The sequence below is a fragment of the Sminthopsis crassicaudata genome, chromosome 2 (assembly GCF_048593235.1).
Source record: "Sminthopsis crassicaudata isolate SCR6 chromosome 2, ASM4859323v1, whole genome shotgun sequence".
Classification (NCBI taxonomy): domain Eukaryota; kingdom Metazoa; phylum Chordata; class Mammalia; order Dasyuromorphia; family Dasyuridae; genus Sminthopsis; species Sminthopsis crassicaudata.
In genome coordinates this window covers 48,144,546-48,162,912 of record NC_133618.1, presented here as the reverse complement: position 1 = coordinate 48,162,912, position 18,367 = coordinate 48,144,546, and the positions used below count along the sequence as shown (strand labels likewise).

The following is an 18,367-nucleotide window of genomic DNA, read 5'->3' as shown; positions in this document are numbered from 1 at the left end:
TTTCTATTTCTGTCCAGGGTGCCCCCATTTTACATTGACTTAGGTTATCAACCTCAAAATTATCCTCAATCCTCTGTCACATTGACTGATAGCCAGTCAATTACCAAATCTTTTTGATTTGTCATTGATTTGTCAGTGTCATTGGAATATGTCAAGAGGAATAAGGTACAAGAATAATAGAAAGGAAGGAAGTGATCAGATTAGACAGGGTTCTATAAACCAGACAGGTTATCATAGTTAATCCTTGAGAAGCCACAGGAGTAGTCAGATTTGCATTTTAGCAAAATCACTTTGATAGTGGAATGTAGGATGGACAGGAGTAGGGAGAGACTTGAGGCAGAGAGATGAATCAGAAGGCCATTGTAATAATCCAGGCACAATGAGGGTTGGCACCAAAGTAATGGCTACATGAAAGGAGAGAAGGACATGTCAGAAGGATATTGTGAAGGTAAAAATAAGACTTGGCAACAGATTGGATGGAGGGAGTACTGAAAGTGAGGAACTGAAGTTAAATAATAATAATAACAGCTAACATTTCCATAGAACTTTAAGGTTTATAGTCTTTTACAAATATAATTTCATTTTATCCTTATAACTTGGGAGATAGATGTTATTATTATCCCCAGTTTACAGATGAGGAAATTAGGGCTGAGAAAAGTTACATGACTTGCCCAGGTTCATACAGCTAGTAATTAATAAGGCTGGATTTGACCTTAGAGTTCCAGACTCTATCTATGCATATCCATGGTACCACCTTATAGCTTAGATTTCAAGGCTAGGTAGCAAGAGCCATTTTCTAATAGATAAATATTTAAAGAAATCAAATAGATTTCAAATTAAGAAAAGAAGTTTATCAGGGACTGCTAGGTGGTGACGTGGATAGAGCCCCAGCCCTGAAGTCAGGAGGACCTGAGTTCAACTGTGATTTTGGATACTTAACACCTCCTAGCTGTGTGACCTTGGGCCAGTCACTTAACCCAATTGCCTCAGGGGCCAACAAAAGAAAAGACGTTAACCAACAACTAAATGAAAAAAAAAAAAACAATACAAAGGAAAATAGTTTAAAAGAAAGGAATTTGCAGTAAGTAATTGGTGACACAGGTCTGTATCTCAGGGAAAAAATGATGGTTGGATATACAGACCTTTTGATTACTGTCAAAAGAAATTAAAACAACTCTGAATTTCCACAATATAGCCATCAGATAAGTAAAAATAACAAAACAAACAAAAAAGAAAATAATCATTATTGAAGAGGATATGGAATCACAGGAATACTGATGCATTGTTGGAGGAGTGGTCACTTGTCTCTATTTTCAGGAAAGCAATCTAAAACTGTGATCACAAAATAAACCATGAAGCAAGGCCACTCAATAGGGAATATACCCTCCATGCAGCTCCAAAGACTCTAAAAATGGGAAACATACATTTAAAAACATTCATTATATCACTTTTTGTAATAGAAAGAAGTGGAACCTAAGAGAGTGCCCATCAATTACAGATGGTTGAACATCAGCAGTGTATAATGGAATACTGTTACGCCCTAAAAGCACTGGATTTAACAAATTCAAAGATTGGGAAAGTCAAAGAAGAAATGCAAAAAGTCACTTACTCCCTACTAGGAGAGGCAGAGGTTTACATTTATATTGATTGGTCACTTCATTGATCAGAATTCTTGGATCTTTCAGAATTGCCTTCTTTCACATTATTACATATAATATTTTATATTACATTTATTGTTATAATTACATTTACATTACATTTTGGTCATTATGAAAATAAACCTCTTCTTATTTCATTCCACATCAATTCATAATCTTCTTAGGTTCCTCTGAATTCATCATATTCACCATTTCTTACTATTCATTAACAGTCCAGGACATTCATAGATGAGATTCCTTGATTGAAATACACTTTGTTTCTTTGCTATGACAAAAAAAAAATTCTGCTGCAATGATTGTGTATGTATGATCCCCTCCTGCCTTTGATCTCTTTGGGGATAAATGCTCAGTAGTTGAATTACCTGGTGAAAGCCGATGTATCGTTTAGTGTCTTTGGTGGGTATTGCTCCAAATTGTTTTCCAGAATAGTTACCTCAATTCACATCTCTACTAACAATGCATCAGTACAACAATAATTGTAGTACAATTAGCACTTATTAGTATATATACTCATTAGTATATATACTTAGCACAATAATAATCCATTACATTCATGTACAATAATTTTCTTAGTTACTCCTCATTTCATCTGTTTCCTTTTTAATTCTTTGCTACTAAAAGAAAAATGCATTACTATAAATATTTTGGTATGAATGGAACCTCCTTTCTGTTTGCCCTCCTTGTGATATATGGCTAGCAGTCAGTTCCCTGGGTCAGAGGATATGGATATTTTAGTCACTTTCTTAGCCTAATTCAGAATTGATTTTCAGGATAATTGCATCAATTTACAGACCTCCAATAAGAGAATTAATATTCCAACTCCACCCCCAATAATGGGAAATCTCAGTCAATTTGCTGGCTTTGAGGTGAAACCTCAGAGTTGTTTTGTTTTGTTTTTCTTATCAGTGATTTGGAACATTTTTTTCATAGGGTTGTTTAGAATTTATAATGCTTCTTTTGAGAACTATTTGTTCACATCTCTTTACCACTTATCTCTTGGGGATAATCTATTGCTTAATCCAATGGCTTTTTCTCAGACTTCACTTCTTGACCTCTCTGTAGTATTTATTACACTGTTGACTACAATGGTCAGAAAACTTTCTCCTTCCTGAGTTTTCTTAACACTGTCTTCCTTTTAAATGACCCTTATGTACAAAAATATTTTAGCAGCTCTTTTTGTAGTAGCAGAGTTGGGGAAACTAAGAGAATGCCCTTCAGTCGGGGAATGGATGAACTGGTTATGGCATATGAATGTACTAGAATACTACTGTGCTGTAAGAAATAACAGGAGGGATAGTTCCAGAAGTCTGGAAAGATTTATATGAACTAAGACAAAATGAATCAAGCAGAATCAGAATAATACTGTATAAAGTAAGAGTACTATAAACAATGAGCAATTGTAAAAGACTTAGTTATTCCAGACAATATGATGATCCAAGACAATTCTAAAGAACTCATGATAAAAAATGCTCTCTTCCCCTTTAGAGAGAACTGATGGCCTCATTGTATATTGAAACAGATTTTCTTTTACTTCTTTTATTTTTTCCTCTCCACCCTCATTCCACCCTCACCATAACATGTCTAATATGGAAAAATGTTTTTCATTACTTCATATGTATACCGGGTATTGCATTTCTGGCCTTCTCAATGGATATCAGAAGGAATGAAGGAAGAGAATTCAGAATTGAACAAAAATTTTTTAAATTCAACAAAAACAATAAATTCCACTACTTTCCTTCTCTTCCCACTTGTCTCATCAACTGTTCTCAGTCTCTTTTTTGGGATCATCATTCAAGATACACCTATGTTGTATGGGTGTTCCTCAGGATTCTGCTCTGAACTTTCTTCTTTTTTTCTTCTCTGCCTTCCCTCTCTTCTCTTCCTCTCTCTAATATTTTCACCATCTCTTATGGATTTAATGATCATATCCTTGATTCCTAAATCTACCTATCCAACTTTCATCTCCTGATCTCCAGTCCCATATCTCTAACTGCCTACTCAATATTTCTTCCTATAAGTACCACAATTATTTCATATCCAAAAGCATGTCCAAAGCAGAATTAATTTTCTTTCCCTATAAGCCCAATCTTGATTCCTAACTTCTCCATTTTTATCAAAGGTACCAGAATTCTTCCAATCACTCAGGCTCACAACCTAGAAGTTATTCTGGTCTCTTCATTCTCTCTCACCACCACTGCCCCATACCCAATCTGTCATTTATACCATCACATCAATGGTAATCCAAACCCTTTGCATTAATGTCAGGTTTATAGAAGTCCAGCAAAATTTCAGGCCTAGAGTCCTGATCCTACAGTAGTAAGTAACAGAAGTGGAATATTGTTCCTGTGTATACCTTTACCCAATGAACAACCAACTTCTCCATTAACAAGGGAGCATAGCACCACGTTACTTAGCTCAAGAGACCAAAAATCAATTAACTTAACTCATACAATTGATACAGTCAATATACAATATGCAATATACAAGACTAATGAACAACTTGAAGGACTGAACCTATAATGGAAGAGATAGGAACAGGGGAACAATTTTTCTTAGCAAGTTCTTCTTCAATTAGGGTTGGAGAATACAGAAAACTAGGAGTTCTCTTGATCATGATCTCGTGGCAAGCTCAGAATCCAGCTTCACACTCTGTACCAAATAAGGACTTCTCTCTAAAAATCTTCTCTTTCTCCAAGACCTATTCCAAGCATTCATCAATGTGGCTGGTTGAGCAAGGGCTAGGGGATGGAAAATGGGGAGAGGAAAAGGAACTTGGTAGCTTGGTAAGGGAAGCAAGGCAACAACTAGGGAGAATGACTCAGCCTAGAATGTGAGGATCAAAGGGATGCATATGTGCACATGTATACATACATATTCACATACCTTACTGTATTCATGTGTGTATATTTTCATATACATATATTTATACACTATAATGCATATGGTGTTTGGTTATGTGTATGTCTCTCCATGTGAGTGTTTACATGCATGCATTTATAAATATATTTCTGTGTGTACATATATATACACACACACAGTCCTTATAGAATTTCCTCTCTCCTAATTTTCTTTGGGCAGTTCTTTTGTAGCATTTTTTCTTTTCCAAGTTTCCTTGAGTTTGCATTTTAACTTGACAGTGTGGAGAAGTACATAGTATATCAAAATGGCCCAAGAGATGACTTTGTATTCCCCACAGCTCACCATTCCAAACCATTCTGTCTCTTTAATTTCTCCTTAGCATGAACTATGTCCTACCCCTCCTGTTTCCAATCCATTCTTCATTCACTCCTGCAAAGGCAGTCAATCCACAAAAAAGATTTTTAGAGGAAAGTCCTTGTTTGATATAGATCGTGGAGCTGGATTCTGAGCTTGCCACCAGATCACGATCAAGAGAACTACTTTTCTGTATTCTCCAACCCTAATTGGAGAAGAGCTTGCTAAGAAAAACTATTCCCCTGTTCCTGAACCTTCCATCACAGATTCATTCCTTCAAGTTGTTAATTATTAATTATTAATGGCCTTACTTTGTGCTAGGTACTGGGCTAAGCTCTGGGGACACTGAGAAAAGCAGGCCCAGTTCCTAAGGAGCTCCCACTACGTAGATGTAGATCTCTACAGGGGAAGTTGGAGCGACTCTCAGAGGGAAGGCACCAGTACTGAGGAAGAGTGGGAAAGGCTTCTTGTGGAGAAAGAGGATATTGGCTGATACTTGAAGCCCAGATGAGGAAGGAGAGAGTCCAAGGCATACCCAGGATCAGGAGCTGGGGGGAGGGGTGGGAGGGGAAGGGTTGAGGATCTGGAGTGAGGAACAGCCAGGAGGCCATTGTCCTTGCATTGTTGAGTATGTGGAAGGGACTAAGGGCTAAAAAAAGAAGGGAAAGGGAGGGGCAGTGCTTTAAAATCCAAAGTTTCCTTTGATCCTGATGGTGGGTGTTATTGTGTGTCCTCCATTCTTGAAGAGAACCATAACATCAGAGAGGTGACTCCAGGACATGCAAGTGAGTTGGGTTTAAGTGAGGAGGACTGTGAAAGCACCAGTCTCACACTCTACTCCATCTTGCCACTGAATCCCAATGATTTGATCCTGGAAACAATAAGGAACCACCAGATTTATCAAAAGGGGACCTGACTTGCTCAGACCTGAGTTTTAGGAAGGTCATTTGGGTTTTGTTTTATTTTGCTTTGTTTTGTTTTATTTTGTGGGGGAAAACAATTGGGGTAAAGGACTTGCCCAGTGTCAGTATCTGAGGCAGGATTTAACCTAAGGTCCAATTGCTCTATCCATTATGGCGCCACCTAGCTGCCCCACTTTGATTGGAAAAAAGGAAAAATAACTGCCTTTGCCCAGTGGTCCCAGAGTTTCTCCAGGGCTGGCAGTTTCTGTCATGACCTGTCCCTTATGTAGTATGACAAGGAAACATGGTGTGAAGACTGGAGGGTTGAATTGCAGCCAGAAGTTCTGCCTTCCTTATAATTATTTAAAAAAAAATTTTTTTTGACAGTACATATGCATGAGTAATTTTTTTAAATAACATTATCCCTTGTATTCGTTTTTCCAAATTTTCCCCTCCCTCTCCTAGATGACGGGCAATCCTATACATTTTATATGTATTACAGTAAAACCTAGATACAATATATGTGTGTAAATACCATTTTATATATTTTCTTGTTGCACATTAAGTATTAGATTCCGAAGGTATAAGTAACCTGGGTACATAGACAGTAGTGCTAACAATTTACATTCACTTCCCAGTGTTCCTTCTCTGGGTGTAGTTGTTTCTGTCCATCATTGATCAATTTTATAATTATAAAATTAATAAAACAAAAAAAACAAAAAAAAAAAACAAAAAAAAAAAACAGGGATAAGCCTTGAGAGAAAAATAAAAGAATAGGAAAAAAAAAAAAAAAGAAAAAAAAAAGTTCTGCCTTCCTAATCTCTAGAATTCCAAGATCTCTTCACCTCTGATGAGCTAAGACTGGAAGAGACTTTATCTAGTGGATAATTCTTAACCTAGAATTCAATAACTTTTAGATTGATATAAAGATACAGATATATACACACATATCTTTGATAACAATAATTAATACTTAAAATGCATTTATGTATAAATATTATATTTTACTATTTGCAAAACAATGAGATAACACACACTCTGGAAATGCAAACTTCTTCCTCAACTACACTAAGTGACTTGTCTAGGGTCTTACAACTTGTAAGCTCTAGAATAAGAATGCTTTCCCGCCTAACTGTATTTGGCATTTGCATTTCAATTTCATTTGTAATGTTATGTACTTTATTTTATGCATTTAAAAACATTATTCTGGGATAACTAGGTGGCACACTGGTAGAGCACAGACCCTGGAGTTTGAATCCAGATGCAAACACTGTGTGACTCTGGGCAAGTCACTTAACTCCAATGGCCATCAAAACAGACATTATTCTCAGAAGGGGTTCAGAGGCTTCCTCAGACTGTCGTTGAAGGGTTTGGTCCACGGCATAAAAAGGATTATTACCCTCTGCTCTAGTCCAACCTTCTCATTCTACAGATGAGAAATCTGGGACCTAGAAAGTGAAAGTCTGTGCAGGTCACACAGGAAGTTAAGTGATGGGGTCAGAATTTCAACCCATGTCCCCAGAGACCCAAAACAGTATCATGTGTTCTGCTTCATTACTTTGGAATCATTAACCCAGAATTTCGGATCCCTGGAGGCCATCTAGTCCAAGTCCCTCATTTTAGGCTAGGGAATTGATCACAAGTAAAATTTGAACCCAGGGCCTTCAGATGCTCAAACCTTTGGTTTTTCTGCTCTCTGCTCTCCCTCCTTTGCTGAGTGATCAGGGGGACAAGTGGCTCACCCTTTCAGGCTCAGTTTCCTCATCTGCAAAATGGGTGTGGTATTTGAGCTCCGTGCTTCCTAGCATTTGTTATGAAGAAATGGCTTGGAAGTTGAGAGCTAAATAAATGTGAGTTGTTGTTATGACTGCCATCATAACAATCACTCCCCCATTCTGGCCACTGGCCACCTCCTGTCAGGCCTAGCAGTGTAGCACAATGGGAGGGGTGTGTACAGTATGGGGTTCATATGGCCCCGAGACCAGGGAGAGGAAGAAGGGGAGAGGAGGAAGAGGGCCTGCAACCCCCAGGGGAGCGAGGCGCCTGCCTCCCTTGGAATTTCTCATTTCCCGGGGAGCAGCTGGTTTGCATTTTGGACAGCGTTTGCCCCTGGACCTTGCGGAGGAATTGCAGGCAGCCCACCTCCTCCCAGTGCCTTCCATTTCCCCTCATCCGAGAGGCCCCCTGGGCTCCTGCCAGAGCCACGGCCTCAGCAGGCACACCCTGGGAACACAAGGTTACAGGGAGCTATCCCAGCACACCGAGAAAGTCTCAGTGGGACAGAAACTGCTTCCAGAAGCCTGTCTCAACTTCCCCTCCCTCCCCTGCCTCCTCCCAGCTTGAGCTCAGCAGGCAGCTGAGCAATCTTTGGGGCCCTTCCTGTTCTCCACAAAGCTCCCCAAAGGCCCTTTTCTAGCTCCCCCTTCCCTCAGCGCCCTGGCTTTGCCTCGAGTTCCACCAGACCCCCTCCTGCAGATCGCCAGCGTGGGACTGAGGGAGAGATAGGGACTCTGGGGGCACCCATTGCCACTGACTATCCGCGGGACTGTGGGCAAAGCATTTAACTACTATCTGACTCATGTTTTGCAGCAGAATGGATGGACAGAATGACTTCCAAAGTCCCTTCCAGCTCTAATTCTATGCTTGAACCCCAGCCAATGGACCAGAGAGGAAAGCATCTGGAGGAAGCATTTCTTGGTCCAGAGGAAAGCGTCCCAGCCCCTTCTCCTCACACTGTTATTCTCTCCAGCTCCATCATGGCTCTGCATCCTCAGCGGTTTGGACATATGAGCTTATAGGACTGGGAGTTTGCAGGGAAGCTTAGAGATGCTTCAGGGCAATGTTTTAATGGTAACTAAAAGTGTTTTGCACTCTTTGAAGCTCATTGTATATCATTCTTATTGTTGTTCTTTTAGAGCAGAGCATCTTGGAGTCTGTGAAGGTGATCTGATTTTCTCCAAGTCATGCAGCATGGAACCCTGGTCCTGTCTCAAAACCCACTACTCAATTTAATGACACCAAGATGTCTGCTCCTGGTGGTCCGGCAATAATATCATTCCCATTTCACAGGTGGGAAATGGAAACACAGAAATTGTGATTTGGTCCCGAGGTGAGTGATGTAGAAAAAGGCCCATCTGGATTGCAGCGTCTTTTTATAAAAATGAAGAGATTGGATTGCCTGGTCTCTATGGTTCTCTGCAGCTCTAAATCCTACAATGTTCCCAAAGTTGGAGGTAAAGACCCGGAAAGGGGACTTATCGATTCTTCCTCCATCTACTGTTCCAGATTGTACAAGAAATTTCTTTATGATATCTAATTTTTCTTTTTCTTCAAAAAAGCAACCAGCGTCAAGTGACTTACCCAGAATCCCATAGCTAATAAGTATCAGAGGTCAAATTTGAACTCACATTTTCCTGACTCCAAGACCAGTGCTCTATTTACTGGTGCTACCCTAACAGTCCCCCTCAATCGTTTCCTGAGTTCTTTTCCAACAGTTAGATTCCAAGCAGTTCTATTGAGATGCTTTCAAAAGCTGGGCACTCAACCCTTCTGAACCTCAGATTCCTTGTCTATAGAATGGCAGGATTCAATGAAATAAAATAAGCATGAATTAATGCCCACTATACATCAGAAACTGTGTAAAGACAAAATAGTCCCTGCCCTTGAGGAGCTCACATTCTACTGATGTAGATTCAATGACTTTTTGGGTCTCTTTCAGATCTAAATTTGGAAATCTACATCACACTTTGTCATCATCATCATGAAGGGTATTCATTTTCATGTATAGATGTGATTTAATTCTGGATTTTACTTTTAAAAGTATAATTGTTTAATTTTTTTCTTGTAGTTTACCTCTTTTAAAACATCCTGCTTTAGGGCAAAAAAATAGAAAGAGGATGCCCATCAAATGGAGATTGTCTAATTAAATTTTGGCATGTGATTAATAAATAAATGAATGAATGAATTTGGAGATCTGCAAACAAGGAGAACAAATAAAGAGAGGGAATAGGATGAGTGGGGACTGGGGTCTGGACTAAGGAGCTCCAGGATGATCTCCCCCCCTTTCAGTTTCATCAAGGCTGTAATAAATTTGACAGAGTCAGGGCAACTAAGTGGAGCAGTAGATAGAGCACCAGTCCTAAAATCAGAAGGACCTGAGTTCAAATGGGACCTCAGACACTTAACACTTCCTAAGCTGTGTGACCTGAGGCAAGTCACTTAACCCCCCCAAAAAAATATATATATGTATGTATGTATGTATGTATTTGACATAGAAGGATCCATATTAATCTCTACCTCCCTGGATCCCCAAATCACTGATCTCAGGATCTGATCTTTAGTCTTGACCCCCCCAAATCAACACTAGAATCTTTCCCAAGTCTAGACAAAAAAGGCAACTGTTTTGTCTCTTCTGACTGATGCCTTTTGTTTTAATGTCACCTTATTTCTGGATCTAACCACAGCCCTTCCACCCGAAGGGCCTCCCGTTGTAGTGGAGAAAAAATGTTAAGCAAAACCAGCTCACATAGCAGCTATGTCGCACGCCACATGTGTTTGGATCCCATAGAGCCTCTCTCCAAGCAAGGGAAGGAGTCAGTGTTTGGCCATTCCAGTGGGAAAGCATCAGGTTTTGTTTTACATTTGGGAAGGTATTTATATCTCCTTTTGCCTAAAAGTTGACTCACTCTCACATCTACTGGAACTACTCAGAACCAGCTGAATCACCTCTTAAAAGTTTTCTCAGCCATAGGAAGTGGGAAACCCACTGCAGGACGCCCCATCAGGCACGAGGTGACAGATGCTGAGCATTTTTCAGTCACTCCAAAGGTAGCCGATGGCCCCGTGACCTCTTGACCATTTGGAGACCTCGAAATCTCCATTACTCAATCCTGGAGGGTTAAGACTGAAAGCATGAAGGCAATGTAGGATAGTGCATACAATATCTGGATTGAACATGGGTTCAAGGCCCATTTCTGCTACTTGCTCCAACCTCTGAGCCTCAGTTTACTTATTTGGAAAATGAGGAGTTTGAAGTACATGACATCTAAGTTTCCATCCTGCTAGGGATGAAAGGTGTTATCTGAAAGGAAGAAGTCTTAGCACCCTTAGCCTGAATCAAGTTATTCTTCCGAGGGACCATCATGGGCTAGGTAGGCTTCCCTGCCTGAAGGAGTCTAGCCCCAGCTCTGCTACTAGGCATCTGTGTGACCCTAGCTAGGGAAATCACTTCATCTTTTGGGGATTCCGTTTCCTCATTTCACCTCTGTGTTCTTCCTCTGGGCACCAGCCCTCCCCTATGCTGAGACCCTGAGGTTGTTGCAATTCCCTGCTAGGTTTTCACCCCAGCTTGAGGGAAATTAGCCCCAGGTGGCTGGCTTCCTTTTTCATGGTGGGAGGCCAGAGGGGCCTTTATGACTTGGAACGTACTTGAGAAAAACAGAAAGAAATGGAGCCAGAGCCAGACCCTTTGGAATGTGAGTCCTAGAGGGTGGAGCCTACCAGTGAAAGAGGGGGACAACTCTTGATATTCAAGTATTCACTTAGAGGCACAGCATCAGGCTTGAGTCAATTCTGCAGCAGCTTCTCCAAGCTCACAGTCAAGGTAACCACCCAATAGTTTGTCCTGCTTCTTTCTGTCTCTCTGGTCTCTCTCTGTATCTTTTTCTTTCATATCTCCTTTCTCTTTCATCTCTTTTCTTCTTTCTCATCTTTCCTTCCTCTCCTTTCTCTATCTTTCTCTCTCTCATCTTCTCTCTCCTATTCTCTTTCTCACCTTCTCTCACTTCTCTCTCATCTTCTCTCTCCTTTCTCTCTCTCTTTCATCTCTCTTCTTTCTCCTCTCCTTTCTCTTCTTTCTTTCTCTCCCCTTTCTCATCTCTTCTCTCTCATTTCTTCTCTTCTGTCTCTCATCTCTTCTTTCTTACTTTCTCTCTCCCTTCTCTCTCTCTCTCTCTCTCTTCCTCTCTCTCTCTCTCTCTCTGTCTCTCTCTGTCTCTCTCTCTGTCTGTCTCTGTCTGTCTCTCTCTGTCTCTCTGTCTCTCTGTCTCTCTCTCTCTCTCTGTCTCTCTGTCTCTCTCTCTGTCTCTCTGTCTTTCTCTCTGTCTCTCGGTCTCTCTCTCTCTCCCCGTTCTCTCTTTCTCTCTCTGTCTCTCTGTCTCTCTGTCTCTCTGTCTCTCTCTCTCTCCCTCTCTCTCTCCCTCTCTCTCTCTTTGTCTCTCTCTCTCTCTCTCTGTGTCTCTGTGTGTGTGTGTCTCTCTCTGTCTCTCTCTGTCTCTCTCTCTCTCTCTGTCTCTCTCTCTCTCTCTCTCTCTCTCTCCCCATTCTCTCTCTCTGTCTCTCTCTGTCTCTCTCTCTCCCCATTCTCTCTCTCTGTCTCTCTGTCTCTGTCTCTGTCTCTCTCTCTCTGTCTCTCTGTCTCTCTCTCTCTCTCTCTCTCTCTCTCTCTCTCTCTCACACACACACACACACACACACACACACACACACACACACACACACACACACATCTCTTCCCCTCCTTCTTCACCCCCCCCACCCTTAATTTGTTTTCCTGAAAATGATGGGAGAGAATGTGAGCCTTTAAGTTACGAAGGCTCCCTTCAGCAGACTTGAGTAATTCTTTGGTTGCTTGGTCCAGAGCCAGCTTTCCTACTTCATGACATTTAAAGGGCCCTACCAAGAACCATTTGCCCAAATATCTCCTCTACTGGGTCTTACTTAGAAGGACACTGAGGTAATCAGTACAGGATCATCAGAAAATTTGTTTACTTGATATTATTTCACAAATAATTCATTCCTATTGGTTAACATGTGGGTCCTTTTTAAAAGTACAATTCCCCTGAGAGGGGTAACAATAAGACTTCACAGAATTTTGAGGTTTTCAAAGTGCTGTATATACCTGATATTGCTTGATCTATTATTATCTGATTTCACAGATTATAGATTTACAACTGGAAGGGACTTCAGGGATCATTTAGTCCAACTCCCTCATTTTACAGCTAAGGAAGGTGAGGAATGGGGAGATGAAGGACCTGGGCCACGGTCACATAACTACTAAATCCTTGAGGTGAGACTCAAATTTTAAGGTCCTGGGCAGCACCATGTTGCCTTTCTACAACCAGAGCAAACTGTCTCACTTGTTTATGCTTTATGGAGAGGGAATTGATCTGATTACAATGAAAAAAGGGCACTCATGGAATGAAGAATTTTGATGTGGAGTTCATTTTGGCTCTTGAAATTTTGTCTGGAGGCTGAACAGACACTTGTAACTTAAATAAGGTGTACTATGGCTTAAATTAGATGGCTCCCTTCTATTCCTCAAAATCTAGGATACTGTGATATCACATGGAGATGCTGGGTCTTAAGGTAGAGGAGAAGAGTGAGACAATTGCTATTTTTTTATTTGTACCAATAGTCACTAGCAAGAGAGTCTCAGACAAAAAAAAAGGTGATGGATGGGTCTCAAAAACCATTTTGCTTCTGACAGGCTCTTGGGTTTGAGTATTGTGCTGTGTCTGAGATTTTCTGGGGTTTATCAGGAAACTTGGCCAAATCAATGACCTTACATCCCCTGACATTCTTTTCATTTAATAATTCCTTTTTTGGGATAATAGGAGCCAGAGGAACTTGGGAACACTCAACAGATAACTATCATGACCAAATAAATTTGGAGGCAGGGGACCTAAATTTAAACCTGCATTTACTACTCATTAGCTTTGTGAATGTAGACAAGTTTCTTTGTATCAATGTACCTCAATTTACCAATCTGTAAAGTGAACAAGATGAACTGGCTAATTCCTAAGGTCACATGGGCTTCTAAAATATATGATCCTTTGGTCTTTTCTCAGCCAATCTCTGGGTTTGACTGGAAAAGCCTGTGAGTTCATTCCCTTGGGATGACTTATGGGGGATGCCATGTTGGCTGCACTGGCATGAGTCCCAGTACACTGCCAAGGAGGAGATTCTCAGGAACACACAGCTAAGTAGGATGGTGGTCAGGCCAAACCAGGATGAAGGGCAGGCCCATTAAGGCCCATTTCACACAGCAACAAAGCGCTGATAGCAGGCTGGGAAACAGGTTGGGGTTCATAGTGATCTATGGGTTTCAATACTGTTAAGTAGGAGCAACAGGATTCTGGGAAGTATGCTATAGCTCACTGAGGACATGGCATATTCTTAAAAACACTGATTTTTTTTCTTTTTTTTTTTTTTGTAAATCAAATTGAGTATTAAATAGAGTTCAGGAACTGTTAGTCAAAAATTAATTATTAGGGGCAGCTAGGTGGCACAGTGGATAGAGAGCCAGCCCTGAAGTTGGGAGGACCTGAGTTCAAATCTGACCTCAGACATTTAACCCTTCCTAGTGTGTGACCCTGGGTAAGTCACTTAATCCCAATTGCCTCAGCAAAAAAAAAAATTATTATTATTAAATACTTACTATGTGCCAGGCCCATGTTTAAGCAATAGATAGAGAGATAGACTTAGAGTCACATAATGCCTGAATTCAAGTCCAGTTTTAGATATATCCTAGATATGCGACCTCTTGTCAGTTAACCTTTGTCTGCCTCAGGTTTTTTTTTTGTAAAATGAGAATAATAATATCATCTGCTTCTCAAGGTCATTGCAAGAATCAATTGAGATCATATTTGTAAAGCCCTTAGTGTACTATATAAATGCTGCCTATTATTATCCTTATTAGTATATTGGTTAATTATATATGATTATATATATATATATTCTATTATTATATATGAATATAAATGATTATTATATAATTAATAAATCATAAAGAAAGGCAAAAACATGGCTCCTGCCTTATCTAAAAAATCAGGGCTTCTCAACCTATTTTATACAGGGATAATACCTAGTGAAGATGTTACGAGCATCAAATGAGATTTTATTTTCTTTTTTAAAATGATTTTTTTAATTAAAACTTTTTATTTTCAAAACATATCCATGGATAATTTTTCAACATCGATCCTTGCAAAACCTTGTGTTCCAATGTCTCCCCCTTTCCTTTGCCTCCTCCCCTAGATGGCAGGTAATCCTATGTATGTTAAACATGGTAGGGGGCAACTAAGTGGCTCAGTGGATAGAGCACCACCCCTGAATTCAGGAGGACCCAAGTTCAAATCTGGTCTCAGACACTTAACACTTCCTAGCTATGTGACCCTGGGCAAGTCACTTAACCCCAACCTCAGAAAAAAATAAAATAAAAAATAAACATGGTATATATATATTTATACAATTATCTTGCTGCACAAGAAAAATCAGATAAAAAAACTGAGAAAGAAAATAAAATGCCAGCAAACAACCAAAAAAGTGAAAATTGTAGGGTGTGATCCATACTAAGTTCTCACAGTCCTTTTTCTGGGTGTAGATGGCTCTCATCATCACAAGATTATTGGAAGTGACCTGAATCATTAGATATTATTTTCAAAGTGCTTTTTAATATGTCTGGCACATAATAATGTTACATAAATGATAGCTATCATTCAGAATAATATATTATTCTTAGAAGAATATGTTGAATGTACCAAATATGAAATACATGAGATTACAAAAGAAATAAGTTCCTTGAAATATAGTTATTAGAAGAAAACAATTTTTCAAAAGAGTTAATGGACCCTAGGCTAAAGGAAACTCACAGTGAGACTTTTTGTAAAGTGAATTAAACAAAATAAAAATAAAGTGAATTATTCCTTCTTCCCCCAAACCCTCATTTTGTCATATATAAATCTATCTTTTTTTCCTGTAGTGGTTTTGGTCTGCTTAGGACAATCTTTCTCCTTAATAGCTGAGGACATTTTCATGTATTAAGGGATTAAGTTGCCCTGCCATCGATAATTAAATAAATTCACTAAGCATGGATATTGTCATTGTGATGGAGTTGGGTCTCATGGCCTCTCAGATCCCATCCCATGATGCTGCTTGGTGTTTGGAGGATCCTTCCCATCCAAAGAAACCTGGGACAGGCAGCAAGGGACATGAGTGTGTGGAAGCTTTTTGACTCTCTGTCCTAAACCTCTGGGGATCATAGGAGACCTAAGATGTCATGTTACAGATGAGGAAACTGAGGGCAAGGGTTGCAACTTCCACAGAGTCACATGGATAGCAAAATCAGGGTTCATTTGAAACCAGTCATTCTCACTCTAAAGCTTATGCTTTTTTAAAAGCTAGCATGCTGCCCTCCTATATCAAGGTAATAATGATTAGAAATGTATATGTGGCTGAAGGAAAGAATATCTCCCAGGTCTCCTCACCTTTGCCCACCTTGGATAGATAGGGCAACAGGAAACTTGCACGCCATGGATACAACTGTGCTGGTTTGTACCAAATGAATGACACTTCTTCTGCCTTTCTCTAGTAAAGGGATCTTCAGGAAAGCTGAGCAGAGTCCTGTCCAAGGTAACAAGGTGACTAAATGTCTGATTTGGAGGGAATGCTTATGATTGATTTGGACCAATAGTCAATTAACATTTAAGTGCATATTATGTGCCAGTCACTGTGCTAAATATTGGGAATACAAAGAAAGGGAAAATATAGGCTTTGCCCTCAAGAAGCTTACATTCTAATGTAAGGGGAAGCTTCAAGTGTGGAAAAACAATACATTAAAGGAAGTTGAAGAGAGGGGGGGAGAGGAAAGGAAATCTCTAAATCAGAGACCATTTGTTGTCTAGTTGTTTTTCTTGGCAGATATTGGAGTGGTTTGTCATTTCCTTCTCCAGCTCATTTTACAAATAAGGAAACTGAGGCAAACAGAATTAAATGACCTACCCAGGGTCACATAGCTAGTGTCTGAGGACAGATTTGAACTCTAAATGAGTCTTCCTGATTTTAGGTTCAGCACTCTATTGCTGTGCCACCTAGTTGCCCAATAGAGACCAACATAAGTAACTGTAAACAATCTTCAAAGTGCTGGATATGACTTTGCGAATACTTTAATAGTTCAAGAACCTGGAATTTCTTGAGTGAATGTTCTCCTTCATCAAGGCAGATTGAAAGCCCTCTAGAACTTAATAGACGCTCTTGAAATTTGCAGCAAATAAAAATTAATCATCTTCTGACCAACATGGTGATGTTCATCATCCAGGCTGATCTTATTTTAGTGCATCAAGGAAGTGAGAGTCTTCAAGGTACAGATCATAGTAAATCTAAGCAAATCTAATGCCTGTTCTTTCCCCATGTCCTTCCCTAAGACCTCAACAAGGAGTCTACCCAACATGCTGTGAGGTTTCTCCAAGAATGCTGGGGAAATGGGTGCGTCTATTTGTTGGACACCTACTTTTGCAAGAATGCAAATAAAATTCTTTTTTTCTGGGAAAAAAAAGAAAGCTGGTAAAACATCTGGTATCAGTGGGCTATCTCTAATTCTTGTCACATGAGAAGCCCATATCCTTTCTGGCCCTTTGGGGATATCTTTTAGGTTACTTCATACATGGGATTCATGGCTCAAAATATGCTACAGCCTGTTTTATGTCCACTATACATCTATCCATGGACATGTGAGTGACCCACAATTTTAATTCCTTATAGAATGTAGTATACAGTCAACACTCATTGAATAGTCCCTGAGTAAAAAGCACTATACTAAGCACTGGGACAGTGTTCATTTGATACTAATTATGAGAAGATCATCACAGTTATTTCTGTCACAATTCTTGAGAAATCTTGAACACATGTTAGAAGAGCCTCCATGACTTTATTCTATTCTTCCAAATTTTTTTTAGGGTAGCTTGAAAATGGACCAAATTTGAAAATAGAGGAGTGGATTCAAATTCTGGTCTTATTTACTTAAGATATGTGTGTCTCAGGCAAATCTCTTAACTTCTCTGGGCCTCAGTTTCCCTATATGTAAAGTAAAGGGTATAGACAATAATCTCAAAATTGCCTTCCACATCTAATTCTGTGAACAATAAATGAGGTAGGATCTTTTATTATCTGTATTTTTCAGTCAGTTTAGTGACTACAAAGAGTGGTTTGTTGTAGAATATCATTTGGGAATATCTGTCTTTTCTCATAAGGTCACCAGGGATACACTCAATATGTGAATATATCATTCTCAAAAAGGCTTTGTAAAAATAAAAAAATAGGTATTTGGATATCTATGATACCAGATATTCTCTTGATCACCTTTTTTGGAGTATTAGTAATAGTTAATAATTTTCAAAAAATCTTCCCCGATTTCTGAAATCTAAAGAATTGGTTCTTTAACAACTCAAATTATATCACTTCCAGAACAGAATTCCCTCTGACTGTATTTAATCTGGTGCAGCTGTTCTTCCCATCTTTGTTTGTTTTATATATATATAATTTCCATTTCTTCTTGTAGCACACTGATTTTACTGTCAGTGATTGACAAAACAGTTTGTCATAGAAATCAAAAGTTATTTTCTATTTAAATCTATTCAGCATTTCCCCCCCAACTTTATCTTTAAAAGCTCTTGAAATGATTTCTCAAATATAATGCCAAAATTTGTTTTTCCTTCCACCACTTCTTGTTTTATGAGTTGATACTCTTCATAATTTCTCCTGTACAAGATTTTACAAATGAGGTTGTTCTTGGCAAAACAAGATGTCCTGATAAGTTTTTAA

The 18,367-nt window shown here is 39.4% G+C and overlaps 1 protein-coding gene across 4 annotated transcripts in view; it reads left to right on the top strand.

Moving 5' to 3' along the window:
• DPEP1 (dipeptidase 1) overlaps window positions 1-18,367 on the top strand; it is a 91,393-nt gene that overhangs the window by 34,994 nt on the left and 38,032 nt on the right. Inside the window, exons 1-2 of one of the 4 annotated variants that reach the window (XM_074286163.1) lie at window positions 11,254-11,375; window positions 12,709-12,839. The gene's annotated coding sequence lies outside the window, so the exon portion shown is untranslated. Of the gene's footprint in view, window positions 1-8,688; window positions 8,883-11,248; window positions 11,376-12,708; window positions 12,840-18,367 lie in introns of those variants that run through there. The other 3 variants (XM_074286165.1, XM_074286164.1, XM_074286162.1) reach the window with 3 other exon arrangements.